The 8,824-nt window shown below is 35.9% G+C and overlaps 1 long non-coding RNA gene across 1 annotated transcript; it reads left to right on the forward strand.

Annotated features, from left to right (window-relative positions):
- Window positions 1–3,554: 3,554 nt before the first annotated feature.
- On the forward strand, window positions 3,555–4,358 carry LOC119084742. Its single transcript, XR_005089129.1, has 2 exons — window positions 3,555–3,645; window positions 4,303–4,358. It is a non-coding gene; the product is annotated as an uncharacterized LOC119084742 (long non-coding RNA).
- Window positions 4,359–8,824: the final 4,466 nt, after the last annotated feature.

Below are 8,824 nucleotides of genomic sequence, written 5' to 3' on the forward strand. Positions count from 1 at the left end.
CCACCAGAGAGATGGACAAACGGAATTAAGGATATTGCAGGTACAAACTGGCAGCAAATGGCAATGGATCGTACGAAATGGAAAGAAGTTGGAGAGGCCTACATCCAGCAGTGGATAGAAACAGGCTGAAAAAGAAGAAGAAGAAGAAGAAGACATTAAAATTGCATCTTTATTCTTCATGTCGATCATTTCAAATTTGAAAATTGATGTGAACTGAAACTGTTGTTTAGGCTCTGAACTTCTTGTAGCGATTTCACATACTCTCCACTGTACGAAAGTAGCAGTAGTAGTAACAGTGTCATACACAGTATGAATATGCATCGGCACTACAATACTTTTCTACCGCATTCATAATATCCGGAAAGGGTGGAAAGATATGACCCGAATCTCTTCCAAATTCCTTCGATATCATCCGTAGTTAAATGAGGTTCCAGGTATTTTTGTATTTTTTGACCTGAGATAGTCGGCCGTTGATGCTAAGAAATTTTTGTTGTGCAGCCATTTCACTTTCAATATTGTAAAACAGAGAAAGCAAAAACAGTTAAAATTGACTAGCGTAACATGGATGATTATAGTTAAACTCGAAGACATTTTGTTTCTTATTACACAGAAAATCAAAAGTAAATGTTGAATCTAAATGTACTGGACAATAACAATGAATCAAACAAAAACCAGAGAGACGACCAGCCGTCATATTATCATCTCTCTGATAAAAACAAATCAAACGTCAATGTGCAGTGCTGTTACACCATGTACTTGCGTTCTACACATTCCACATGACATTTGGTATCTGTGTTAAATAAATTAACTACGATCATGGGACTTTTTGTATGTTACATTTATAGTAAATTTGAAATGCGGCTTACAGCTATAATATAAGTTACACAGCTATTTTAACTACAGTCTTCGCAATATGCATTACACAGCTATATGCCAAAAAATGGGGGTGCTAAGTCCACTTATAGATCTCACACGTATATTGGGATTTTCCGTGTAGCTTGGTTCCTAAAATTTGGGATGACAGATGATTCCTCTGGCACTTCCTAACTTCCACCTGTTTTTTTTTGATGAATTTCGATGTTTAGTCTGGCACTGCCTAACTTCCTTAAGATTCATCTGGCACTTCGTAACTTCTATCGGATTTTTTGATGGATTTGGGTTATTGTCGACATTAGTTAGGTGTCCCAAGGTTGGTTCCTAAATTTTGGGATGGGAGATGTTTCCTCTGGCACTACCTAACTTCCATCGCATTTTTTGATAAATTTAAGTTATTTTCGACATGAGTGAGGTGTTCCAAGATTGGTCTTTGGGATTCAGGTTGATTTATCTAGAATTTTTTAATTTGCATAAGGTTTTTTGATGTTGTGTAAATGACATACTACACTCGCGGAATTTTGAAAACCGACACATTTTCTGTTTCGTGATTTACTGTTTTTTTTGTGAATTTTGAATGTATTTTCATATGAAGAAATCAGAAAGTCAAGTAAAACACAGTTCAGTGTGTGTACAAAAGTGGTGATATCAGTCAAAAAACCCTTAAAGGGTAAATGTGACGCAAGTCCTTTATCTTACTTACAAAATAACTGATATCGCTGAGGATGACGCATTGTGCGCCGTACGCAAAAGTTTTATCAACAAAAAATTACGTAAACTTAAATTGAAAAATCTATACAAAAGTGTATGCCTGAGTACAAGGTTTTAGCAAATGTTTATCTCTCTTAATCAGGTTTCTTTATGCTGCTATGTTTCTATATGCGTAGAAAGGAGTTTTTTGTTAAAAATTTTTTGTTGGAACTTTGGGTTTTTCTTCTTACTTGCACTGTACGACGGTGATTTTGTTTCTGCTGCTACGATAGGGTTATCTTCGAATGATAGCTTTCTATAACGTATCCTATTTCCATCAGTCGATGGCAAGTGTTTTAGGCAAATTTTTGAATACTCGTCCAAAGAAAAAGTTTGCTGTCTTGGGAAGGGTATCGATGGATACAACTGAGGATGGTCAGATCACGCTGGCCTGGGACCGCCATCGATACCCGAGGTCGAAACAGCATTTGTCTTTTCTGTATACTCACTTAACGTGAACCCTTGGGTACGTTACTCTATTTTCTGTGCAATGGAATGGAGCGCGGCAGATGGCAGACGATGTTTCTCTTATTGTCTGTTGATGCAGATAAGAGGAAGAAGAAAGAAAACAAAATTCAGTGAATCAGTCAAACCTAAGACCTTATGTGGAATTTGGGTGGAAAATGGTGTATATCACATGTTTCAGGAATTTATAAAGTGGAAAATCTTTCCTGTTTCAAGTTTTTTAGTCAAAAGACGAGACACGGGTATCTTTATTTTCAATTTCTAGCTGCTTTATGTAAAAAATTTGGAAAAAAAAATCATTTTGGCGTAGTCTATAGACTTATTACTTATAAATTTAAGTTTATCTAAATCTCTTATTTGCGAAAACCTTCTACTACGATCTCACTCCTACATCGAAGATGGACTGGAACGGTTATTGCATAAATCGAAAGATAATAGTAGTCAGTTTGCGTAAATGACATAAATTATAAGTTGGAAATAAGAAACCTGCAAAACATCTAGTATGAAGATGTGACTTAAAATTTTCAACTTATAAGTTGACTTATAGCTTATATGTCATTTAAGCAAACTCACTAATCATTCTTGGATTCATTAAGTTAGATGTTTTTAAAATAATAGGTCAGTGATTGTACATTCAAAATATAAAATTCCCCTTGTATAAGTGGTTAATACTTCAGATCGCAAGATAGTAAGAATTCAGTGCTCGGAAAAAGGATTGCGCACGCTTTTTCAAATATTTTTGCATTATTTTCGAAAGTTTAGATTTTTTGTAAATTTATCGGCGCACCGCCGCCGACTATAAATTTCTCCCGGCGCGCCGCCGCCGATTCCTTACCAGTCGGCGCACCGCCGCCGACTATTTTAAGATCGGCGCACATCTCTAATAGGAATGCAATTTTCAATAGTTGGAAAAAACCAATATCTGGGGAGCCGGAGCTTTCCAAAGTCTCCATTCAAATGAAAAATATAAAAGCCAATTTGCGCAGCCGCAGATGTGTCACCCTCAACGATGTCAGTATTTTTGGAAGTAAACAAATTTAGACTTGAGTCACATTTACCCTAAGGGGTTTTGTACTCAGAGTTTTGGAAGTGGAGCGGTATGGTTTTGGGGGTAAAACTAATATCGGGTAGTTGGAAGAGTGGGGCCTTGGGACCAGCGGGACACACCTAGTTGAGGAAAAGAAGTCACGGTACAATATTACATCATTAAGCATTGAAATTTAATGTTCACATCCAAATTTCATTTTTCACGAAAAAAAAAATAGAAAAAACTTTTAATAGTCATCCGTTTCCGGATGTATCTAACAGATCGTAAATTTGATGGTTGATAGCCATAACTTTTTAATTGGCATCGTCAATTGGACGAAACTGGGGGCAGATGAAAGATAACGATATTTTTGATTTATTACCAAGATTTTCCATTCATCATGTATATAAATGATTCGGAACGGGCTGATATTCAAACATTCGTTTCGGTGTTTTAACAACAAGAAAAAATGCTGCAACTAAAGCTTCAATTTTTGGCTGTCGTCTCTATAATTCTGATGGTACTTTCTAGTGAGTATTTCTTCGATAAAAACTGTTTGCATAACGCGATTCCATCAGCTGATCTTTTTGCATCGTTTTTAAAAGAAACTGCATAGAAGCGCCAATAAATTCAAAATGAAACGTTCTTACATTCAGTGATTTCCGCGCAGATTTTGAATGTTTCGTTTTAAAAAAGTGGCCTCAGAGTCATCCGTGTACGTGACAGTTGAAAGTTCAAACAATAGGTCTAACAAGAGCTAAATTGTTTGAAATGTGAAAAGTGTTAAGTTGAATTCACAGTCGTTCGTTTTGCCTCCGTTTACGTGACGTTTTATCGTTAAGATGACTTTTGCATGGTTTCGATGCCAACTATAAAGTAAACGGCTGGAAAACGGAGGCAAAAAAGCTGTATAACCGACGACTGTGAATACAACTTAACTTTTCTAAATTTCAATGCATTACGTTGAATTCTCAGTCATTCGTTTTTACTTCGTTTTGGTTTCGTGTACATGACTGTTGACATTTCAAACAATTCAGCACATGTTAGCTGTATTGTTTGAACTGTCACGTAACACAAAACGTATGACTCTAACCCAATCTTTATGCGTTGCAATGCGTTGAAATGAAAAATAGAACTTGCAGAAATTGATCTAAGTGATACTTATTCAAATTTGATTTCTCACACAGACGCCGATGCCGATAAGCCAAAGTGTGCTGATTTAGCCGACTATTATCATCCATATGAATGTCGAAAAAAATGCCCAATAGTCGGCCCACACTTTGGTCACGAAAATGAAAAATATGTCGACTTGATAACAAATAAAGGAACTTGCGACGGACAATTGAAATGTTGTCAATTGTATTTTTATCGTATAAACAGTGCGCCTCCAATTTACACCAATACGGGAACTACTTGGCCAACTAAAGATTTTCAATGGTGTTGGCTTATAGCTAGTTGTTAAACATCACTAATGACAATAATTGAATGAATAAATATAAAGTGCAGCATGTCTAAAAAAATGTTTGTGTCACAATCTTGCTGTAACCAGCGTTGAGATAAACAGAAAAACCGTCCAGATCGGACTTACTTCAGGAAATTTTCAGAAAAAGAATAAAATTGTACATTATTATATGAGAGAAGTAATCTGATATCTCGTATCCAGATGAACATCCGAGGGCTTCAGCATGAGTTACTTTTACTTATCGTGATACGAGATATCAAATTATTTCCCAAGTGCAGTGAACTCGGCTACGTCCTGATCGGCAAATTTCACACAAGAAGTAGCATTTCCATCATTTGCCCCATTATTGTTAAGTAATGTACTATTACTATACGTGCGACAGGTCATTGGTGTAAATGTAATGGGAATACATAACAAGGAATAAGTAAGGAATGAATCTTACTTGACGTTTGCACCAACTCATGTCTCGTTATATACTTCGTGTAGCTGTAACATACTATTGCATCGACAGAGATCTTATTCTCAGCAATGCATGGAAACCAATTATACCAAAACTTGCAGACACCAACACCAACGCAACACATCTGATTCATTTGCCTTAAAGTTTAAAGATATAATATGGTCTTGCCGATAACGAACAGAAGAAATTTTTTTACGAAAATCCCTAAGCTGGATGAGCTAGAGCAATTATAGCGAGCATAAGTGGCATGACTACTCGGTCGTTACAATATAAGGAGTTGTCTGTTGTAGATCGACTGTGTTTTCTACAGATTTGCTTAATTTTTCCTTTGATGCAGAAGTCAGAATGCTGCCCTACAAATCATAAGAAACTTACAGACCGGTTAAGACAAAAGAATTAGGCAGAATGGAAGTGCCGCGCAGCGAATTTTTTTTTGTTTCGAAGCAAGATCTATAACGTTTTTTACCGACGGAATATTTATGAATTCGATGATGAAACATCAGCCTATTCCAGCGCCCCATTTTGTCAGCGCCCTGGACCATGGGGCATCGGGGAATTCACCTTCTGTAGGGTAATTTGGCACATGTGCCAAATTCACCTTTTTTAGTGGTCTGGGACGACACACGCGAGAGCACATAACAAAATTTGTGTGGGAGTTTTCGGAAAGAACAGACTAAATTTTGTACGAATGATACCCAAATATGCGTTGACAACAGAACCGGAAATCGAAATTTTTGAGATGTCTGATCTAGTTGATAATAGCCACCGATCAGCTAAAGGTTCTTATTCAACTATATTAAGAGATGGCGTCACGGTATAAAATGTTTTAAGTAAATTGGGACTTGAGGTAGAAGTGGGCGACGCCTTCCGACAAAAAAATGAGTTAAAAAATTGTACGGAGTCCACAATGGACAAAAAAAAAATAAATAAAAAAACAAAGATCACGAAACGTCAAAATGTATGAACAAATTTAGTGTTTGTCCGTTTTTGTTTATTCTAATTAAATTGCTGCCTGATAAGTTACTGCATTCAGTGTTATTATGTGTGCAATTATAGTACAAGTGATTTAAAATTCATTTCGGTTGTGTAAACATCACAGTAATTAAATAAGTTAAATAAAACTGAAATCTTCCATATATTTTGACAGTAATTAATATCCAGTAAAACGACATCACTCTGTTGTGAACTAAAACCGTCGGTTTTGATTCTTAACAGATGTCGTTTTACTGAAGGTTTTGGTTTTATCGAATTTATTTGATTCCTTCGATGATTGAACGTAACAGAAATTAATTTAAAATGGCGACGAAAAAAACGGTTTTTTAGAAATTATTTTCCGTTTTCGCCTCCTAGTAGTAAAGTTGGTTACGTGTTTGTCATGCACGGTTATTTTTAGGCACTTTCGCTCGCAACCTACGATCAACCATGAATGACAGATACGTAAATAACTTTATCTGCCTAGAACGATAATCTCGCATTTATCTCTCTAGGGAAAATTTGTTTATCTCTATATATCTGTCCTCGGCAGATAAAATAGCGTATGACCCTCTTGCCAAAAGTGTTATCTTGACGTGTGGGCCCGCAATGCCCACACGTCTCGATAACAATTTTAGCAAGAGGGGCATAATCTACTAATTCAATAAGGTAAGCGAGGTAGTAGCTGACCGGCTAAGCAATTTTTCAACTTTGGTCATCAGTATCTCAGGATGATTTCGATGAAGCTAAGTTTTTCCTTCGTCAGAATTTAATTTGATCTGTTCCCATTCCGTAGAATATCAGAAATATTGACAATTAATTAATTTTTATTGTAAAAAACTGATTTTACTGAAGCACTGTTTTTGATGCAGTAGCTGACCACTTAAAAACGGATGTTTTTATACCTGACCAGTCTTGTTGCAGTAGTTGACCGCTACAAAATTAAGATATTTTTCGCATTTTTCGCAATAATTTCGCATTATTCGACACATTTTCACTCTTAATTCACTGATATTAACCAAATGATAAAAACTCATAAAAACACAAAATATCAACGAATTTTAATCACACCATTTTGTACACAACAATGCACATGGAAGGTGAATTTGTCACATGAAGAAAAATGTACGGAATTTGGTGCGGTCAACTACACAAACATGGCATATTTTTAATGCAATGTTTTGACCACCATGTAATTAATCAAATATTAACTTTTAGACGCTATTTATGTTAATCATATTAATTGTCGAACTATTTACTACCTAAAAACACCAAAACTTTGTCCAATAATAATTCTTTTGTCAATAAAAACCTTAAATTAGACCACACCGATCTTACGATTTTCTTAAGAAATGTGCAACTTTGTACTGAGATGGTGCACTGGTTTCATTTTATGGTTTTATCAAATAAGTAAACATAATAATCGCATTATTTTCATGAAAAAATTAATCTTTAGGCTCTAAAGATTAATTATAACGTTAATTTGCGTATTTTCATTTGTAATTATTTTCCAAAACTGATAAATAATGTAGCTGGTCAGGTACACCTGCACGGTCAGCTATACCCTCGCTTACCTTACAGAGAGATGCTAATATCTTCGACTGAATGGATAAAGTAACAATTTAATCAAAGTCGACGAAATACGACAAAAAACTTAATTCGTTCATACATTTTGACGCTTAATGATCTTTGAGTTTAATAGTAATTTTTTTTTTCACGCAATTTTGTAAATCATTTTTTCAGAAGATGTTGGGCACTTCTACATCAAGTGCCAAAACGCTTCTTCTTTGAGAAATGTCACAAAAATACTATGATACTATTAAAGCAAATATTTCCCCCTTTTACGAAATGTAACAAAAATCTCACAAATTATAATAGACTATAACATTCTTTGTTTTCATGGACTTCTTTTATTGTTGGTAGGCGCATTCCATACAAATTGGCAGTGTGCCAGATTCACCTCTTAGGGTGAATTTGGCACTGTGCCAGATTCACCCTAAGAGGTGAAGCTGGCACTGTGCCAAATTCCCCTACAGTGGGTGAATTTGGCACTGTGTCAAATTCACCCTGAGAGGTGAATCTGGCACACTGTCAATTTGTATGGTGTTCCAAATTACCCGTCCCCGACCATGGTCCAATTGGTCCCTGTGAAAATGCGGCACTGCAGATTCCGCCAATAACGGTCTGTTGCGTTACAATTTTTAAAACTGAAAACTCTAGTTTCAGGCATTAGACTGGTCCTTTTCTATTGCCTCAAAGTGTTAAAAATTTGATCTGAGGTAACTGGTCATACAAAACTATTGCAATTGGCAGAGGTATGCATTTTGAAAACCATCGTCTCCAGCAAGTTTTATTCGCTTACCATTGAAACTCAGGCGTCCGCTGATAAATGATTTTACAGATTCTCAAAATTTACCATCAGCGAACCGCCAAGTTATGTGGGGGGACAGCCAAAACTTTCGGGGATGGAAAGAGCTGGAAAAACTGTAGAACAAATCCGTTATTGGCGGAGAAAAAATTTTGAAAGCGAAGAATTGCCGAGGCTCTAAAGTTCCAATTCAAAAAATATGCCCTTAAATACAAGTCAGATTCTGTTTTTAATTGATCAATTAGTTTTGGTGCTTCTTTTATAAATTTTTCTCGCGTTACTCGATTGTAGAGTTCGACTCTACTTTGCACAAATCGAATTCTTTTTTCTCAAAGTAATGCGTAATGCGTTGTGCGTAATTTATTCCACAAATCGAGTCCATTGGTGGTGTATTATGTTTTCATTTGCCTAATGTGGGACAAATATAAAATGCCTAAGAATTTCCCA

This window comes from Bradysia coprophila, unplaced genomic scaffold (genome assembly GCF_014529535.1).
Source record: "Bradysia coprophila strain Holo2 unplaced genomic scaffold, BU_Bcop_v1 contig_93, whole genome shotgun sequence".
NCBI lineage: Eukaryota > Metazoa > Arthropoda > Insecta > Diptera > Sciaridae > Bradysia > Bradysia coprophila.